Genomic DNA, 20,434 nt, shown 5'->3' on the forward strand with positions numbered 1-20,434 from the left:
AAAACAGACTCAACTCTAGATTAAAACAAAGTCATTTATGGGATATGGGTGAAGCCAACATTAATAGCCCATCCCTGCCTCCCCTTGAGAATTTGAACCATTGCAGTGCATCTGGCATGGGCGCACCCATAATGTAGTCAGGAAAAGAATTCCAGGATTTTGACCCAATGACACAGAAGGAATGACAATATATTTCCAAGTCAGCATTGTGAGATAGTGGAGAGGAACTTGCATATAGTGGGTCTCCCATGTATCTATGGTGTTTACTCTTCTAGATGGTCATAAGTTTGGAAGAAACAGTGGTAAATTCCTGCAGTGCATCTTGTAGATGGCATATTGCTACCAACTATGCATTGGTAGTTCAGGGAATAATTGCTTGTGGTTGTGATGCCAATTAAATAGGCTGCTTTGTCCTGGTTGATATTAAATTTCTTGAATGTTATTAGAGCTGCACTTATTCAAGCAAGTGGGGAGAATTCCATAACATTCCTGGCTTGTTTTTGAAGATTGTCGCAGGCATGGGGAGTCAGGAGGACAGTTATTCACTGCAGGACTCCTAGTCTCTGACCTACTCTTGTAGCCGCTGTATCTATATGGATAGTCCAATTTAGTTTCTGGTCACTAGTAACTTTAGGATGTTGACCTCATTTTTCAAATTAAAATTTTGCTCATTCAGATCCATATGTAATTCCTGTGTTTTGGAATTAATTTTAATGGACTAATGTATTTTGCAGGAGCTACATTGGATCAAATTTTGATTCTGATCCCCTAGATCTGGCAATATGATATATCAGTTTAAGGTGTATATTTGATGCTTGGTTTTTGAACATAAGATCTATCACAGAACAGTTAGTGATTAGAAAAGATGCATTAATCAGGTAAAAAGTAACAAAAACTTGTCATCTTTCACAAGTTGTCATCTCTAATCACTTTACAACAAAAAAAATCAAGTGCAGTCACTTCACATAAAGAAATGCAATAGCTAATTTACACACAGCTAAATCCAGCAAACAGTAATAAACCAGCGATCAGATATTCTACTGTTTAATAATGTTGATTGAGGAATAACGGTTAATCAGTACAGAACTCCCTTTCTCTGTTGTGCATTTCTTACAGCCATTAAAAGACATGAAATAGGGTTTCAAAGTTCGTGTCTCACCTGAAAGGCAGCAGTCCTTCCACAGTTCGACCACTGAAGTGAAAGGCTGATTTCCAAAGTGGAATCTGAATCCACATCTTTCTGACTCAAGTCAAATCTTTACCATTGAGCAAAGATTGGCAGGCTGCAAAATGAACATAAATGATTTACAACTAGACTATTCTGAGCAATTTCTCAGAGAAGCATGCATGCATAAAGTGGTAAATCTTTCTCTTGAAGAGATTAAGCTAAGCGGAAGCTTGACAGAGGCCCTTAATGAAGGGGTGCATCATACTAGATGAGGATAAATAGCTTCTGCTTATGGGGGAACACAATAGCAAGACATAATTTCAAGATTGGCACCAACCTCGAATAAAAAAAAATACATGGAATCCTTTTAGAAAATAAAAGGTGAAGATATGGAATTCACACCATTTGGAATGATTGGAGTAGATAGCACTGATGCCCTGAATTGTCTTTACTGGGAAGGCTTACACATGATGGAAGAAAATGATTGTGAGAGAGGGTGCAATAATGTAGAATGGAAGGAATTCAGCTTAGTTCAGTTGAGCAAAATAGCCTTTACTGTGGGTTCTATGTTTTTGGTTCCTTATTTTTACATTGATTATAAATTGAAATAATATCTAAGAGAATTACTTATCCTGATATAATTATATGCTCATCTCAATGGTGATTTTGCAGCTTCTTTACTGGAGAAAGGGCAACGTTAGAAGTTGACTTTAGTGATGTCTATAATAAATGCAGAGTTTATATCAATGAAAGATGATGAGAAGCGTGCTCAGACATAAGAGTTTTAATAGATAGCTATCTTTTAAAGACAGTGCTGGAAGGGATTAGAAGAGAAAGTATTCCATTACACAGCTTTCTGACACAGTAATACTGCCTGAAGAGACTGCTTAAATGTTGATTTTTTTCCCCCTAATTTACAACTGCTGGCTTTGAAAGATTTAACTGTCAGACCTGCTAATTATTATCTCCATCCCTGTGTTACTCAGAGTTGTAAAATACCACAAGAAATTCTCTGCTTAATTAATTAGTTTGTCATGAAAGTACAAGCACCAATAATATGCATTAAATCAATGAACACATTTCAAATAATTTAAATACTAATGAAAGCTCTTCACTACAGCAAATAGGCAAAATAGCAGCTCTAACACTAACTGACAGCTTGCATGTGCCTCTTGAAAGTGCATAACATATCAAAATGGAAAAATCTCAAGTCCCACAAAAATGAAAATGCCATCTTTGGAATTGTATCTAATAATAGAAAACAGAAACACAGCTGTGGTTTTCATTTCTAGCTGTCAAACACTCTACCCAACTGGTTCAATTTTTCTTTTGCTGGTGACTTGGAAAACAGTTGTCTATAAATGTACAAAAAGGTGCAGCAGAGCTTGGATTTCTGAGTACTTCTGCTACAAGTCCATTTGCAAGAAGCAAAACCTACAGTCAATAGTTTTTGTAAGACACAGTGTCAACAAAGTAGGTTTCTTTGCAAATAGGAAGTATGGGTATACAAGGCAATTAGTATCTGAAAGGGTTAACTGATATCATGAAAAAAAGGTCTGCTCATAAGGACCAGCTTATCTTCTGAAGGTTGAAAAATTGGGCCTATACCTGTTGTAATTTAGAAGAATGAGAGCTTGCCTTATTCCTAAGTAGACATGTTGGGTGGATATTTGGAAGATTGTTCCTCTTGTGGGGAAGCCAAGAACTTGAACTAGAAGACACAGCTTCAGAATAATAGGGCTCTTATTCTATTCTGATGAAGAGTCAGACCAGACTCGAAATATTAACTCTATTTCAGTCTCTATAGATGCTGCCAGATCCACTGAGTTTCTCCAGTGACTTCTGTGTTTATTTCAGATCTTCAGCATCTGCTGTATTTTGCCTTTATAGAATAGAAGGGCAGTACCTGAGAGGAACTAACCACTGGCCAGACCAATGTTGCTAGCAGTGTACTTAGAGAGTGTCCAGTGTTAGATTTGAACTGTTCTAGTGCTAAGCCCATGTAGCTAAATGTAATGTGTGCTTGTACAAAAGTTGAGCCTAATGTCTCACAAGAGGTTATCATTTATCTTAGATATAATGTAACTCAGTAATTAGTGCCATTTAATAAATCTTTCCTGTTTATCAAGTTTAAGCCTGAATTCTGCAAAGATATTGTGTCATCCTTCTCCATATGGTAGCAGTAACGTAGACTAGTACCACTAAGAAGGATTGGTGGCTTGAATTTTGTCAAGGTATCCCAGATGATTTAGTCACACCATGTCATAGAATCATAGAATCCCTACATTGTGGAAACAGGCCATTTGGCCCAGCAAGTCCACACCAACCATTCAAAGAGTAACCCACCCAGACCTATTCCCCTACCCTTTTACTCAACATTTCCCCCTGACTAATGCGGGGAGAAAGTGAGGTCTGCAGATGCTGGAGATCAAAGTTGAAACTTTATTGCTGGAACAGCACAGCAGGTCAGGCAGCATCCAGGGAACAGGAGATTCGACGTTTCGGGCACAGGCCCTTCTTCAGGAATGAGCAGAGAGTGTTCAGCAGGAGAAGATAAAAGGTAGGGAGGAGGGACTTGGAGGAGGGGGCGTTGGAAATGTGATAGGTGGAAAGAGGTCAAGGTGAGGGTGATAGGTCGGAGTAGGATGGAGGCGGAGAGGTCAAGAAGAAGACTGCAGGTCAGGAAGGCGGTGCCGGGCTGGAGGGATTCGGCTGAGACAAGGTGGGGGGAGGGGGGATGAAGAAACTGGTGAAGTCCAAGTTCATCCCCTGTGGTTGGAGGGTTCCCAGTCGGAAGATAAGACGCTCCTCCTCCGACCGTCGCGTTGTTGTGGTTTGGCGGTGGATGAGTCCAATGACCTGCATATCCCCTGACTAATGCCCCTAACCTACACATCCCGGAACATTACGGGCAATTTAGCATGTCCAATTCACCTAACCTGCGCATCTTTGGATTGTGGGAGGAAACCGGAGCACCCTGAGGAAACCCACCAGACACAGGGAGAATGTGCAAACTCCACACAGACAGTCACCTGAGCCTGGGATCGAATCTGGGTCCTTGGTGCTGTGAGGCAGCAGTGCTAATCGCAGATCCACCATGCCGCCCTGTGTCATTGATAGTGACAGCAATGAGGATTTTTCCCATTATAATAGATGGATTTTTCATTAAACAGCCCTCATTCAGATATCTGAGTAAGCCCTATGTGTTCTATAGAACTGACAATCTATGATCTTCCATTATAGCCATCAATTACTTCAATACAGAATTTGTGAGTAACTTCCTTAACCAGAGAATAGTTGTACTGTACAACTTGCTAACATAGGCATTAGATGAGGTGAAAGGTATAGATGCATTTAAAGGCAGCTGGAAGTATATTTAATGGAGTAGAGAACAGAAATGATGATCCCATGGTTAAGTGAAAGTAGGGGATTGCATGAAGCATAGATACCAACATTGACCAACATCATTGGTTTCTGTACTGAACATTCTATGCAATTCTATCTTGATAACATTCTGTAATATCGTTCCATCTCCTGGTCTTTATTACAAGGGGAATGGAATGTAAAAGTAGGAACGCTTACTGCAGACATACAGGGTTTGAGGGAGATCACATCTGGGCTGCTGTATACAGTTTCGGTTTAATATGAAAAAAGATAAAGTTGCATTAGAAACACTTCAAATGATTCATTCCTTAGTTTTAAAGCAAAAAAGCGGTTGAAAGGATTTGGCGGTACCCTTTGGATTTTAGAAGATTGAGAGCTGATCTTATTGAAGCTTACAAGTTCCCAAGTGGACTTGGTATGATGGGTACGGGACAGATGGTTCTTCATGTGGGGAATGTGCCTTAAGAACAATAGGTCTCTCTTTTAGGACAAACATGAATTTAAATGATTTTCTCTCAGAGGTTGATTAGTACGTGGAATTCTCTTACCTTGAAAGGAGTGAGGCAAGTTCACTGAATAATTATCAAGCAGAGTTGAATAGATTTTTGATGGACAAGAGAGTCACAAGTTATGGAGGTCGACAGGTAAGTGCAGTTAAGACCACAACCTGATCAAACATGATCTTATGGAATGGTAGAACCAGCTTGAAAGGTCCAAAAGGCCTCCTCCTGCTTAGAAGTCCTATGTTCCAATATTCCTACCTTCCGATAAACATTTGTGGAATGCTATCTATTTCAAAATGCCTGGATTGAGGAATTGTAGACCTGAGCTCAGTGATTTTCATTCATTTATATTGCAACAGCTGTCATGATTTTTAGGGAGAATGTCACAATCCAGCCTTTTGCAGCAATTGTATCTATCACTACAGGTACTGTCTGTACTATTCAGCTGGATGATCTAATCAGAAGCTTATCTTGAAATGGAATTTCACCCATAAGATGTATTTTTTCCCCATATTCTGCACTGGAAGAGCCGAAAATCAGTTTTTACAATTCTACCTTTGGCCACTGGCCTAAGCAACTGGGCTCAACATAAAATTGACTAAACACTATCTGCAAGCAAGGCCTGATGGAATGCAAAGAAGCCAAGGTTACCACAAGTCAAAAGCCAACAAGGACCAGCCCAGACCTGACTGAGGTCCTCAACCTCAACACTGGGAGAGTCGTTATGACCCAAAACACATTAAGAGGTACTCAGCCAGAACATTATGTTTGTGTTTTTCACTGCTTTGGCCAGACTCCTTAGTATCGTAGATTAATCACATCTTGGAAAGGGACTGGGATGACCTGGCCTAACTTCTTCAAGTGCTGTGACCCCCTGATCTGTGACCCCAGTGGCTGAAGCCAGAAAACATTCCAGAAGGACTCAGAATGGGGGGATAGGAGGGGACACCTGGCAGCCATTCACTCAGTGAAGACTTGGCCAATGAAGACTCCATGTCAGACTCACATTCATACCAGACCCTGAGCACATCTGTCATTGGAGTTCAGTGAATTGAATCCAGCAGCCCAATCGAGTTCACCAGGAGAGGTAGTATCTGTGTTTTTCAGGCTGTCAGCCTAGTTTGAGAAGAAGTTAACTTATTTTGTTGTATAAAAGTTGTTGCTTTACCTTGCGAGTGTTTTAATAAACTAAGTCTTATACAGTAAGACCACCTGAATAAATGTGTTTCAGAGTAACAAACTGGTCAAAGTGCCTGTATAGAATATTGCACAGGCAATGTTTTTCAATGTGCTGTACATATCACAAACCTACAATTGCCCGAGGTCTACAACAGGCCAGACGTTCAAAATTAGGAAACTTGGAGCCATTAGGTCTACAGGAAATCTTGAAATTTTGACCATAATTCCAATTTGGTCATTTATATGTGCTGTGGTTAAAACCTTAGCCAGGTCATAACATTTAAAGAAGACAGTAAATGTGTAATTGTAACTGTTAATTGCAGACCATCTCGTGGTTTGGTTTGTGAAGTTTCTCCATCTTGACTGTTGACTCACTGAGGTTGGTGAGATCCCGAATTTGAACAGCTATCCTGCTGATTATCTGCTTTACTTATTTGAAGGGTTTTTGCTGGGGATCAGCCATTTTCCGTTTGATCCAAGATCATGAGGTTCCACCATTACTGATCAAACCCAAACAGGAACAAGCTGGAAGATGAAATAAGAGTTAGTAACCAAGTGCAAATGTTAAGTGTCTTTTGATGGAACATTAAAGCTACACATAGAGGACAGGAATTTCTAAATGAGATAGGCAATGAGATGGGGAAAGGAAGATGGTCATTTATGGAAGTTGGGTGGCACAGCATTCCGAAACCCAGAAGAGACAGACAGGACAGAAACAAATTGCAAAGTGAACAAGCAAGGCAGTTTAAGAATTTACATATGATACAGGCATATTTGCAATGTTAAATGGAGAGTCAGTGGAGATTGATGAACATAGAAGTTAAATGACAAAGAATCATAGTAAGGGCCTTTGCAAAAAATAGCAAAAGGACAATTCTGATTAGGTTGAACCTGAAATTTACAGGATGCCCTGTCACCCCTTACTAACATGTTGTGGTGAGGGAAGGAGACTGTCTATGAACCCAATGGCTATCCCACAGCGAGTTATCATAAGGAGCTGTGATAATTGCAGTCAGCAAGATTTCCATCTCTATCTTAAAAAGATGTTCAACCCAACAGAGGACTGCCACTCAGCAGCTCCACTGATGGGTTTAGAGACAATCCTATTACACTGAAGAACCTGAGTGAATCTGGGCTCAGGAGTCTTAGCGAAAGGCATAGGGAACTAGGATCCAGAGGCTTAGAGGGAGGATTGAGGGGGAAGTGAAGTTCTGATGAGAAGCATGTATCCATTGAATAAAGATGGCCCACAAAGGAGAATTCCCTCTCCCGCCCATGGAGTTGAACCCCTGCAGAGGCAATTCTAGATCCTCAGATAGCACGTTTCAAACCCACAACCACTTCCATCTAGAAGGATAAGGGCGGCAAGTACATGAGAACACCATCACCTGCTAATTCTCCTCTAGCATCTTGACTTAGAAATATATCACCGTTCTTTCACTGTCACTGGATCAAAATCCTGGAATTCCCTCCCTAACTGCATTGTAGTCAATCTGCAGCACATGGACTGCAGCGGTTCAAGAAGGCAGCTCACCACCACCTTCTCAAGGGCAACTAGGAACAGGCAATAAATGCTGGGTAGTCAGTGATGCCCAATGTCCCACAAATGAATTTTAAAAAGCCTCAAGCTTTCAAGCTTCTTGCACAAAGTGAGCCAGACCCTGCTGTGGGTTACATACAAATGGCAGTGGACTGAGACCTTAAATGACTATTAATCCAATCATACAAAATCTCATCCTCTTTGGCTGTTTACTGTGGTACTTTCCCAGATTACCACTCCTGGTATTTTGTGTATGTAGTTCTGCAGGCATGGCTTATTGTCACCATCCTCATTTGCTTTATCTCTGGCTATCTAGTGATTAGAGCTAGAGGATACACCACTGTAGAGTATCTACAAAACAGATACCAGTTTTAGACAACAAGATGGTTTATTGCACAATTGTAAGTACAATTATATTGGTCAGACATAATTACTAGGACCTGAGGGAGCTAGTACAGATACATCTGCTCCATCTGAAAGGAAGAGTAAAATTCCTTGCCTCCACCTATAGACTGTGTGTCATTGGTAGAATGTAAGTATTAACCCCTTCGCAACCCTTACCTTATCCAACAGTTGCCTCATCTGATAGTTGAGTGACAAGACAGATATTTGCCAGCTTCTGCAGGCACACAGTTAAAAGCTACCTATACAAACCTTCACAAACCTTGCAAAAAACTACCTATAACTTTCCACCACTTTTCCCTAAATCTTCACTTTTATTTTCTTTGATATTAAAGCTGGATGAACTGTAATTTGTAACATTGAAAAGATTGATGTTATTGGTTTCATCTCCTGCCACAGATACTATACTCTTACCAATAATTTCATCTCCCTGGTGAGCCAGTACCTCAGCTGGATCCACACAGTTTAAACCTCAGAATCAATTCCTATTCAGTCCTGAACTGAGCTGGTGACCAGGACATCATGCCTCTGGCCTTGTTTCAGCTCACTTGTTGCCAAATTTATGTCTTTGTGATTTACATACTTGACTATTCCAAAGCTCCCCTGACTTGACCTCTTGTCTGCCTGCCTCTGTAAACTTCATTTCATCGGAATTTCAACTGACCATTATCTGTTTTTCACCGAGCCCCATTCAACAGTAAGTGTGTCCCCAAATGTCCAAAGCTGATCATTTAAAATTCTCCTCTTCCCATTTAAATCTATTTCACGGATGTATAAACTTTCACAACTTTACAACCTTCCAACAACTCTGTCTTCCTCTGATTCTGGCCTTTTGAACATTCCCTGAAGTTTTCACTATAACATTGCAGATATGCATTCACCTGTCTCGTTCCTAAACTCTGGAATTCCCCTGCTTACTCTCTCCAACTCTCTATTTTGATTCATTCATACAACAGGGGTAATCATTGGCTGAGTCAGTATTTATTGCCTGTCTATTGATGCCCTTGAGAAGGTGATGGAGTCCATGGCACAAAAAATGCCAGTAGGGAGTGAGTTCCAGGAGTTTGACCCAATGACATTAAAGGAATGGTCAATATCCTTCCAAGTCAGAGTAGCTTTTAACATGCAGTTGGTGATGTTCATTAAGCTCTCATTGCCCTGACTGGAAATCTACTCTTTCCCCTCCTAATAGTTTTTTTCTTAGCATGGAGTTTTCCCTGCTTTAAAAGCATGCCATAAAAACAACTTACATTATATTGGTTCGAATTCTGTTGATAGCAACAAAGGAAAAGGCACCTCACTGATAGCTGCTGAGAATGCTTACAGGTTGCCATGTATTAGCTTCCTCTAGTCCAAAACTTTTCTGGCCTGGATAATGAATCTTTGGCATCTCTTTCCAATGCAAGAAACTGCAAGGCTCTTAAACCAATTAAACTGAAGAATCCTTACTCAGCCATGCAGAAGCCAGAATTGTAAATTAAGTTAAATCATGAACAGAAAGAATAATAGAGAAAGAAACACAGATGACTTTTCAAGACAGAACAATGAAACAATTATTTTAATTTATATTTTTTCTTAAATCTACTTTCTGAAGCAGTGAAACTCCACATTTAGAAATTTAAATTTTCATTGTCAAAGAGATTGTTTAAAAGCAATTATCATTTAGCATGCCATTAAAAACTTACTGACTCCTAGTTAGACAGGCCCTAACATTTTTTTTACAGAAATCTTGACTGCAGATCCAGTGGATGGGTACAGCTAGTTCTACCATTAGACGGTGGAATATATTAACAAGGACTGGAACAGTGCACCTTGGCACTCCAGCGGCACACCCTAGCTTTGACAACAACGTCCAGTTTGTCTGCAAGGACATCAGGAACTGCTATCCATTGATAGCCTTAATTACAAAGACCACAAAGGCATAGTAATTACACTGCATTTACAGCACAGCAAAAGGGTCTTTGGCCCAACAGATTCATTGCATAGATATGCTCCACACGAGATCTCATCATCCTTCCTTGTTTTGATCTTCTCAGCAGTGGGGGCTGCCAAAATCCTTGCTTGTACAACATAAATATTAATGTCAGTCAAGACCTACATTCAGCTTGAGCTGAGAGTTTAATGCAGGACTGTTGAAACTGGCAGGCTATCTGCCCTTTAATGATAAATGTTTGGCATGGCCTAATTTTGTCTGCTTAACTGACATGCACATCCTGCCTGGATACTTACATGACTGATTACTGTTCAGCTAATGACCAAGTTTCAAACTTAACAGATTCCAAGGAGGTCAGGGAGGACACGAGCAATTGAAGCTTCTAATCAGACAATGCAACCGGGAACTGCATAGAACCAAATTAATCTCAATGTCTAATTAATGCATGGAGATTGGAACCTCTTATCGTTACAGGATTACCTCTTGGAAGCTTAATTCACTGTACAAACAGGCATGGTAACATAAACCTGAACAGATTCATCAACTATAACATTTCCTGGTCTAACCACCTCCTAATGAAATTTCTTAAATATTCCTGTAACTCTACTGTCAGTCATTAAATTGAGATAATTAGCATACGATGAGGCATGATTGCCACTGGATAAGATACCAGCAATATGATTAACTGCTATTACCAGGAGACAATATACCTTTTCTTGTCACTCTAAAGAAAATACATTGAAAACATTGAAATGGATCAGGGCCAGATGATTAATTAATAACAGTGAGAAACTTGTGAGAAGTTTTCTTTCTTCCTTCACTGTCACTCTGCCCTAAGCTTTTCTTTGGTGAAATAATCGAGTGGAGTTCCACAATTGTCAGGTCTTCAGGGCTTAAGTGGCCAGTTCTCAAGTGTCAGCTTGGACAGTGAGATTCAATGAGCTCCTCAATCTGCAGCTTCATCACAAACAGCAATGACTCACCAAGCTAGTTTTGAATATTTGAATAAAATGTTGAAACACTAAGTCTATGTTACCCAATCTTTATGACTGAGACACATTAATTACTCAGGTTTTTAACAAACTCTTCACAAACACAGACCAGCTCTGATATAAACTCAGCACAAGATGGCAATACCTATCACAGACAACCAATCCATCCAACCCATTGTAGAAAAGGGCGGAATCAAAAAGCATTTCTACTATAGATTTGATGGAATTGCAATGAAGTTTGGCTTCCCAATGATTGTAAGGATTTAGAATTTGAACTGACTCTGAAATAAAAGTGAGATTTCCTCCTCATCGAGGCATTTCACTCCTCTTCATAACAGAGTTGGCCCTGAAGCTTGGATTCAGGCTATGCATTCAAGAAGGAAGTGAGAAAAAATATGCCACAGGAAAACTATATTCACCAAATTGCCTTCCAAATCACACACCATCCTGACATGGACATATATCATCATTCCTTCATTGTCACTCTGTCAATAACACACAGTTTCCTACTGAATATCAGTGTGAGTGCATCATCACCACAAGGACCACAACAGTTCAAGGGGAAATCTCACTTACCAGAAACACCAGTACCACACAGCCGAGTCAGGGTAACTAGGGAAGTGCAAGAAATGCAGCCTTATCAGCAATGTTCAGATCTTGAGAACAACTCAGAAGAAAATCTATTCGAGAACTCATTGAATGCCAAAATAAAAAGAGACAGGAACCAACATACACACATATGCTTTCCTTCTTTCTGAAGTTCAATAAATAGACAGGCCTAGAGAAAATACTGGAATGGATTTGTACCGAGCTGTCCTGCTTTCCAAAACAGACCAGTGCAGATTTGAATTGAGGTCTGGCAGATTTACAGTGAATTATGTTGAATGTTATGCACAGGTACAGGCCATTCAGCCCAAGATATGTTTCCAGCAGTTATGCTTCACCTCTAACCCCACTTTATCAAAGTCGATCGTGTCCTTCTATTCTTTTCTTCCTAACACGTTTAACTAGTTTCAGATTAAATGTATCCATGCTGTTCACCTTAAATATTCTCTGTTACACCTATTCCACACTTTCACCATCCTTTTGGGAAAACGCCTGTCCTGAATTTCTAATCGGACTTGTAAATGACATTCAGCAGAATTTTCCCAGGCCCTGAAAGAGCTGGGCAATGATGAGAAATTTGGAAGAATCCAGTATAAATTGGAGTGATGGATTTTGCAACATCGAAAGCAGCAAGTCGCACTTACCAACTAAATTCCATCCATCAAGACACAATTCTAGCTAGTGAGCAGTGAGAGGACTATTAGCATGGTTAATTACTCATTCTCCCCTTTGTTATTACTTAATCTCATCTCATTAATATTCACTCTTCTACACTGCCACTCTGGAAATGCCACACATTCCTGACATGGAAGTCAAAGTGGGTACCTGGCCATTCCAGCTCACTGTTTGCACCTCTGGGCCTTCATCTTGGACTCCTGGCACTAATATCTCAGGGTATGATACATAAGCAGTTTCTATACGTAACCCACATTCATGGACACTGGCATCCAACACATGCCATCGTCATTCCACAGCTCCAATCCATTTACAGTCCATTTCTACAGTGTCCCGTTGCACTTGGGATCACTCCATTTCTTATGTTGTAATGCTGCAGCAATGCTTCAGACAGCCCACTCAGACTGAACAAAACTCCACTGTGTGGCTGCTTGCTTGCTCTCACAGCACTCACTCGCTTAGCACCAATCTGGATATTCACAACATTCCTTCCTTGCCTTGCCTTTTAGTGATTTTCCCCTTTAGCTACAATTTAAATGCTCATACTAACCTTGTCTTAGTTTTTAGCACAGACATAAAGCCAGTAGCTTGTCACAGTTGCTAGCAGTCATCAGTCAAGAGGGCGAACATGTTGCTCTACAGCAATTGTGCGACATCAATCACCTCCATCAAGAGTTAACCACGTATGCAGCAAATACATCAAACGTGCTGCAAGCAAGCAGCCATGTCTCAGACTTGTAGGCCCAGTGCAACCAGTCTGGGAAGTCACAGGAAATCAATCGGGGAGCTGTCCAGATATCAGCGAGGGGTCTGGTCACTCATCATTCAGCATTGTCTGACAAACTCGCTCAAGGGGGTTGGCCACAGTTAGTCTTAAGGATCCATCCATGAAAAGACAAGGGGAGATGATCAGGAGCCATTGCTTTAGGAGGAAGGCTGGGGATCTTAATTGTAGGGATTGGAGTCTGAGTGCTGGGAGCAGAGGGGATTACAAGAGTTGGAGGGTGGTGAATGCAATACATAAAGATGATAGAACATTACGGAAATTGGTCATGCAGGAGGATGTACTGTTGACACATGGTTCCTTCTACTCTGAATACTCACTGGCACTGCCCTGTCTCCTTTGGATCAAAGGGTAGCTAGATTGAGTTCAAGATCTGTCATCTCCCTGTCATTTTGGTATTGGAATTGAACACCAATTGCACAATGTGCAGGTCAGTGTGTATACCAAGCAGAATCTGAGACTGCTGGACCTAGCTCTCAATTGGGGTGGACCGAGTGAGGAAGATTGCCTGTGACAATGGAAGTTACAATGCACGTGCCATAGTGGGAGCTGGGTAAGGTGGCAGAGGTAACATGATTGTAAGCTAGCAGATGGTAAATGGTGGCACTTACCTGGGAGAGTGGGAAAGGAAACGGACATTCTTCCTTCACTGCTGGGGATTTCACCACAATAACATGAGTGGCCTCCTCTGGCAGTCATCTGGGAAAAGGATGGACCTCCTCTATATCAGCCAATCCAGCAGGATCTCCAAGTACCTCTACACAAAGTGAAGTGTCATTTTCCCCGTCTCAGCCATGCCCAGGGCAAAAAACTGGAACTGGGCAAAGCAGATCCAGAGCCAACAGTGTTCAAATGGCTGTGGCAACAGCATTCTCAGTATGGTGGCAGTGCCAGGGATGTCAGTATATGCTGGGATCTCGCAGGCAATGGTAAGTTGTTCTGGCTATGGTGAGTGGAGAATCAGGCTAGCATCAGTTGAGATGGGCACCTTAAGAACATGGTAAGTAGTTAATCGGGCAAATTCAGGTTGATTGTGTGAAAAATCACACAGAGAGAAACCCTGCACAAAATTCAACAAAAATGTAAAAGTTTTTGGCAAAATAGGGCAGTTTCTTCATTACCAAATGAGTGAAAGAGGAATTTGTGACTGAGAAAGCAGCCTGTCGGCTGTAGCATCTGTAATTATGAAGGGAATATCTCCCACCGCTTTCCTAGTTCATGGCAGAAGTTTCAGATGCCAAAGAAATGATACCTCCACTGAATATAAGCAAGCAATTAGTTCTGCTCAATAAAAAAAGCACACCAAGTACAGGCTATGACCTTATGCATAAATGACTACAAATGAAGACAGACAAGCAGACTTTCAGAATTTCACTAAAATACAGAATTACCTTCCACAAAGCATAATTTCTCTCAGCACCAAGAAAATGGAATGAGTTGCTTTCTCCTTGTCTGCTTCATGTAAGAGCCCCAGTAATGGTAAAACTGTCTGGTTTTCCTACCACACTTGTTCCATTTAATTGCGAGAACAATTAATAGAGAACAAAAGGAAAATTGCTTGAATTTAATGAAACGTGCCACTTACTGGGAGTATACACAATGACATTCTGCATCAAACATGCCTTCACAATCTTAATTTAATCTAAAAACAAACAAGAGCTTACTTCAATACTTGAGGGCAAGGAAAATGTCAAGGTTTACTCTAATAAGTCGGTCATTTTGAAACTTGCCTTGGTGCTAATGACTTCTGAGACAGTTCTTGTTTTCAACTTTCCCTTTCAAGTCTTCATAATCAAACCAATCAAAGGATACAGACTGAAAGTGCTGTTTCATCAGCATACACAGAGGTTCAAAGTCAAATATCACTCTTGGTTAATGAAAAAACATTTACTTACAACCCTATGTAGTGAAAACTCATGTTTAAGTTGCACAGATCAATTTTTTTGAAAATTCTTTTCCATTTAATAATTATTGTACCAAGAAAGCAAAGGGACTAGGAATCCATGTATAAACATTTAGTTTCATTCAGAAGAAAACTATGAACACTGGATTTTCATGCGGAGTTCAAGTCAGGCCAATCTCTCAAGTTTGGAAACTGGAAGCTGTCACGTCTGCCCATATCCACCATGTTACTGTCTCATGGACAGGGTTCTGTTTCCTCATTCCTGAGGCAGCCCCAGAGGCATGTGGGCACCAAGGTAGGATGGTTCGAAAGTCTTCCTTGGTACACTGAAGCATCAGCCCAGATTTCTAACATGGCTCATGTGCTTCCTAACTTCACTCCTCGTCTCATCACCACTCAGCCCCTAGCTCACTTCCCGTGACAATGTCCCCTCATGTACCCATGCCTTTTCATACTTCCATTCCTCTCATATCCTCATGCCCCCATGCTTCTTCATACACATCATTTTCCCTCCTTGTCCTCTCAACCCTCATGGCTTGACCATGCCCACACATATCACCATGACACTCATATTGCTTCGATAGCCCCCACACATCCAATGCTCCTCATAGGCCTGTGCCACCTCTATGCTCTCTCTCACACACACTTAATGGTTTCTCATACACATTCCTCTTTCATGCCCCCCATATACCATGCTATCTCATATCCCCATGCCACCCAATTCTGTTCATATCCCAATGTCCACTTCTTGTACTCAAATGGCTCTTTCATTCTCTTCTCATTTTCCCACGTAAGCCTATGCCCTATGTTCCTCCATAGCCCTTCTTTCAATATCCATGACAGGCAGACCTCAGTATTTCTTTGAAATTTAATAACCATTTAATAGAGTTGTCATATATAATTTAAAAAATGTTCATACAGGAAAAAAAAGGCTCTCCTCCTTAAAAAAGAGAAGTCCTTCACATGGTCAATATGTTGTAAAAGAAAATACTTATTTACTTACAAATTCAAAGGTAGATAAGGCCCTGTTGTTTTTCTTTCCTGACCATATTTTCATTTCCCAATGGAGTTGGAAACCCCATCCCAATATATTCTTAAACATGAACTCTCGGTTCAAAATAATGGTTGCTGAGCCAATACTTGATCAGACATCTACAAGGTAAAGTACGACTGGTAGGAGGAAAGGAACATGTCCATTCCCAAGAAATACTTGCATTTATGTGCTGCTTTTCACAACCTCAGATTATCCTTGCCCTCATTTCAGAAGGGCTTATGCCCGAAACATCGATTCTCCTACTCCTTGGATGCTGCCTGACCTGCTGCGCTTTTCCAGCAACTCATTTTTCAGCCCCATTTCAGCTGCAACAGATATGTTGCTACCACACAGTGTGACTGAGAAGAGCAGCATCGATACATTAAAAGAATGTTTAATATTCGTATGAGGGATAAGCTGATCATTAGATGAGCAAGATTGGGAAGAAGCTGGAATGGAGCATCAACACACATTCACTGGTTGGGCCATATGGCCTGTTTCTGTGTTGTATGTTCTTTGCAATGTAGGAAGGTACATTGTAATGTATATACAGAATGTGTGGAATAATTATGAAATGCTTGTTTCAGATATAAATGGTCTGAGTGAATGAATTATGTTACTAAGTGTGTTTATGAACTTGACCAGAACAGACCTCTGCAATTTTGTATCATATTTCATTTCACAGCTTGGAGAAGGAAATTTTCAGCTCTTTAGAGCCTTAACCAATTCAGATACAAAATAAAGGATAAACCAGATGTAGGAGGCACCTCTTTACCTTACAGAGTTAGCATGAATAGCAAAAGCAAAAGTACTGGGGGTGGGTGGAGTTCAGTGAAGGAGAGAGAAGTTCAGTGGAAGAGCTTGCATATAAAGCACTGACTAAGTGAAACACAGCAAGGAGAAGCACATTTCTCAGGGCCACCATCTTGATTTTGACTATGTGAGAGTCAGTGTTCCACCTTGCCTGGGTATGCTGCCTAGGCACTTTTGCAATTATTGGCCGACACAAATCTCCTCCCCTCATTAAAGAGAGTCCCAAAGGAATGGCAGTAGACACGTCTGAGTGACTGAATTGAGCATAGCTTTGTGGGTTGTAAACAGAGCAATCAGAAACAATAGGAATAGACATTGTCAAAATCACTTGAGGAACATAAAAGGGAAATAAATCAACTTAAATATGCTAAATTATTTCCCACGCATCAGTGTGTTGGTTGTAATAAATCCTTACAGGCCACCATAACTCTTCCCCCACTGTCTTAGACCAACTGACCATAACTCTTTCCAGCTGAATTCTATCCTCGAGGCATGAAAAGACAGTATTGACAATTAAAGGAAAGATAATGCATCAGCAATTACAATGACTTGAACAATGGCATTTGCAATACTGGACATGCAATCATTGCAAATATCATCTTCGCAAAAAGTATCTAATGTTATGTTGCAGAATTCAGCTTGTTTGAAAAGGCAATATACTTAGGGCAGACAAAAGTTAATAATATTAATGTTTATATTCCCAAGCACATTTCTGTTTTTATTTCTCCTCCTAAAATATCTTTCTTTCAGTAGTGGAAGCCCAGCATGGAGGGCAAGGCAGCCTATGTGTGGAACCACAGGAGATGGGTTCCTATGGTTCCGAATCGAGTATTTTGCATCAGTGTTTACTGTGGAGAAAGAGATGGAAGACATAGAATGTGGGAAAATAGATGATGACATCTTGAAAAATGTCCATATTACAGAGGAGGAGGTGATGGATGCCTTGAAACGTATAAAAGTAGATAAATTCCCAGGACCTCATCAGGCGTACCCTAGAGCTCTGTGGGAAGCTAGAGTAGTGATTGCTGGGCCCCTTGCTGAGATACTTGTATCATCGATAGTCACAGGTGAGGTGCTGGAAGATTGGAGGTTGGCTAATGTGGTGCTACTATTTAAGAAATGTGGTAAGGAAAAGCCAGGGAACTATAGACTGATGAGCTTGACATCGGTGATGGCCATGTTGTTGGAGGGAATCCTGAGGAACAGGATTTCCATGTATTTGGAAAGACAAGGACTGATTAAGGATAGTCAGAATGGCTTTGTATGTGGGAAATCATGTCTCACAAACTTGATTGAGTTTTTTTAAGAAAAAGCAAAGAGGATTGATGAGGGCAGAGCAGTAGGATTGATCAATATGGACTTCAGTAATGCATTCGACAAGGTTCCCCATGGGAGACTGGTTAGCAAGGTTAGATCTCATGGAATACAGGAAGAACTAGCCATTTACATAAAGAACTGGCTCAAAGGTAAAAGACAGAGGGTGGTGGTGGAGGGTTGCTTTTCAGACTGGAGGCCTGTGACCTGTGGAGTGCCACAAGGAACGGTGCTGGGTCCACTACTTTTCATCATTTATATAAATGATTTGGATATGAACATAGGTGTTATAGTTAGTAAGTTTGCAGATGACACAAAAATTGGAGGTGTAGTGAACAGTGAAGGTTACCTCAGAGTGCAACGGAATCTTGGTCAGTTGAGCAAATGGGCTGGGGATTGGCAGATGGAGTTTAAGTTAGGTAAATGCGAGTTGCTGCATTTTGGAAAAGCAAATCAGAGCAGGACTTACACACTGAATAGTCAGGTCCTGGGAGGTGCTGAACAAAGAGACCTTGGAGTGCAGGTTCATAGTTCCTTGAAAGTAAAGTCGCAGTTAGATAGGATAGTGAAGGTGTTTGATATGCTTACCTTTATTGGTCAGAGCATTGAGTATAGGAGTTGGGAGGTCATGTTGCAGCTGTACAAAACATTGGTAAGGCCACTTTTGGAATATTGCATGCAGTTCTAGTCTCCCTCCTATTGGAAGGATTTTGCGAAACTTGAAAGGGTTCAGAAAAGATTTGCAAGGATGTTGCTACGGTTGGAGGATTTGAGCTATAGGGAGAGGCTGAATGGGCTGGGGCTGTTTTCCCTGGAGCATTGAAGGCTGAGGGGTGCCCTCATAGAGGTTTATAAAATCATGAGGGGCATGTTTCGGGTAAATAGACAAAGACTTTTCCTTGGGGTGCAGGAGTCCAGGACTAGAGGGCATAGGTTTAGGGTGAGAGGGGAAAGATATAAAAGCGACTGAAGGAGAAACGTTTTCATGGAGAGGCGGGTGCGTGTATGGAACAAGTTGCTAGAGGAAGTGGTAGAGGCTAGTACAATTACAACATTTAAAAGGCATCTGGATGGGTATATAAATAGGAAGGGTTTAGAGGGATATGGGCCAAGTGCTGGCAAATAAAACTAGATTAATTTAGGATATCTGGTCAGCATGGAGAAGTTGGACTAAAGGGTCGGTTTCTGTGCTGTACATCTTTATGACTCTATGTACTCAAGTACAGTGATACATGTCCAGCATTTGTTGTTTTCAGTGCAGGGATACATGCTGCACCAATACCACCCTCTCTGTAGGCCAGTACAGCAAAAGTGTACAAAATCACCATTTCTAGCACCATTTAAAGAGACCTGGTTCAAAATCTCAGATATAATTTAGAAAAATTAAGAGGTAAAGTCAAAAGATCAGCATTACAATCCATATAAAGCAGGGAGTTCCTGCTGGCCTTAACCTCGAGGACGGGAGTCCATTCATCTTGCAGATAGACCACTACTGACTCAATGTGTTTTTGTGATTTTGTTAATGTTACTTCAGCTTCCCTCCCAAATACAATCTCCCAGCACTGATCCTACACCCACACTGGCCAAATGCCTTTTGCAATTACATGGCACTCTTTGTTTAAAGAAAACCATGCTAAAACCTCAACAGCCTGTCAAAATCGATTGTATGGCTGCAAAGTGACTTCATTTATAAATGGGACTGGGGCGCCAAGACTCTGCTTTTAAATGGCACCAGGTCTATGAAAGCATGTTTAGCAAACCGTTGTTCATTTTGGAACAAAGGTTACGACACATCACTTTGGAGATCCTTTTGACAAAAAAAAATGACTGCAGGTTCCTTCTGGTTCAATTCCCTTCCCAATCTAAAAAAAGCAGTTCATTAAGCAAACCAACGTCAGGGCAGGGCCTCTTTAACAATGCATGTGACTTTGCATCGATGGCATGAGGCTACAGCAAATTATTTTCTCTCCTGCTAGCCAAAAGTTAACTGCACTTTTCAGATAAAGATCTGGTTTCAGCCTGGCTTGCCTGTGTGCTTACAACCACATTAAGCTTTTTATGGACAAATTTAAAGAGCTGGTATTTATCTGCATCAACACAGGAATCTGGAAGGAAACAGTGCCTCAGATGGAAAAAAAACAGAAGGTTTGCAAAATTTAATGAACACAAGGAATATCAGTCATGGATCACAAAACGGTCACTGTC

The 20,434-nt window shown here is 40.9% G+C and overlaps 1 long non-coding RNA gene across 7 annotated transcripts in view; it reads right to left on the reverse strand.

Annotated features, from left to right (window-relative positions):
* Positions 1–20,434, reverse strand: part of LOC122564380 (uncharacterized) — a 224,744-nt gene that overhangs the window by 17,778 nt on the left and 186,532 nt on the right. For 6 of the 7 annotated variants that reach the window (XR_015752876.1, XR_015752877.1, XR_015752875.1 and 3 more), the window contains 2 exons: positions 6,610–6,759; positions 1,160–1,283 (listed from right to left, as the gene is read on the reverse strand). This is a non-coding gene — a long non-coding RNA (uncharacterized LOC122564380). Of the gene's footprint in view, positions 1–1,159; positions 1,284–6,559; positions 6,760–20,434 lie in introns of all 7 variants that reach the window. The other variant, XR_015752873.1, reaches the window with a different exon arrangement.

Source organism: Chiloscyllium plagiosum, unplaced genomic scaffold (genome assembly GCF_037043375.1).
Source record: "Chiloscyllium plagiosum isolate Xiang-an unplaced genomic scaffold, Cpla_swu_hap1 HiC_scaffold_34, whole genome shotgun sequence".
NCBI lineage: Eukaryota > Metazoa > Chordata > Chondrichthyes > Orectolobiformes > Hemiscylliidae > Chiloscyllium > Chiloscyllium plagiosum.